The sequence below is a fragment of the Penaeus monodon genome, chromosome 30 (genome assembly GCF_015228065.2).
Source record: "Penaeus monodon isolate SGIC_2016 chromosome 30, NSTDA_Pmon_1, whole genome shotgun sequence".
NCBI lineage: Eukaryota > Metazoa > Arthropoda > Malacostraca > Decapoda > Penaeidae > Penaeus > Penaeus monodon.
Window position 1 is genome coordinate 36,501,066 of NC_051415.1, and position 1,003 is coordinate 36,502,068.

General features: G+C 31.6%; 1 pseudogene; it reads left to right on the top strand.

Annotated features, from left to right (window-relative positions):
* The window catches only part of LOC119592441, a 103,182-nt pseudogene that overhangs the window by 36,277 nt on the left and 65,902 nt on the right, over window positions 1–1,003 (top strand).

Genomic DNA, 1,003 nt, shown 5'->3' on the forward strand with positions numbered 1-1,003 from the left:
ATTTGTTCAAAACATTAACCAACCTTTCACCCACACTGAAAGGCTACAGCAATGAGTTGGTCAGTTTATGTTTCACTGTGATAATATGTATGATGCTATTTTGCCTGACAATTATTATACTGAAGAGATTTTTTTTTTTAAGCTTGTTGCTTGGGCATGCACTGCATCATATATCTAAGATGCTGAAGAACCTGACACCAAACCTGTAACTAAATGGAGTTGTAGATGAAGTAATTTTCCATTTCAGATATGGAAGAGCATGCTAAAGGGTGGTGATAGGCACAATATATTATAACCCTTAGCTTATCTGCTTAGCTGTAATTTGTAAGTTATAAAGTAAGTGTTGTTAGATAGATCTTGAACATTTAAAATCAGGAGGGCATGTATGCCATATTCCTTAAATGAATTAATATATTATTATTTCTTTATAGTGCTTACCATGGGAACCTAGGAAACTTGATTGATATTAGTCCGAAGATGTTCAAACAAATGCCACTGGGGAAGAAAGAATTTGTTCACGTTATTCCATGTCCAGACACGTATCGGGGCCTTTACCGAGAGGATGATCTAAGAGCAGGTAAGAAAACAAGGGATTATGCTGTTTGTTTTATTTTTTTCTTCACTGTGCCATTTATATGTATTTTTTTATAGATTGGTTGTACTGAAGGAGAAATTGAAAGAATGATTAGGAATAAAGATCATGCATTTTTCTTTTATTTTGTAAAGTTTATTTTAACTCAATAGTGTTTCTCATCTTATTGTGCTGCTGTTTCCTTTAACCCTAGAATCATATTGTGGTAGTGTGATACTAAAACTGTTGCGGGGTAATATATACCCTACTTTTATAAATTGATAAAAAATATTGCAATGCAGGCTTCTTCTTTTTTTTTTGACAAAATATAATGGAATACTGTTTCTTCTCTTCCATGTGAAGTATGAAATACATTTTTAAAAAATATATATTCATTTTTATTGGTAACTTTTTTTTAATTTGCAAACTAGA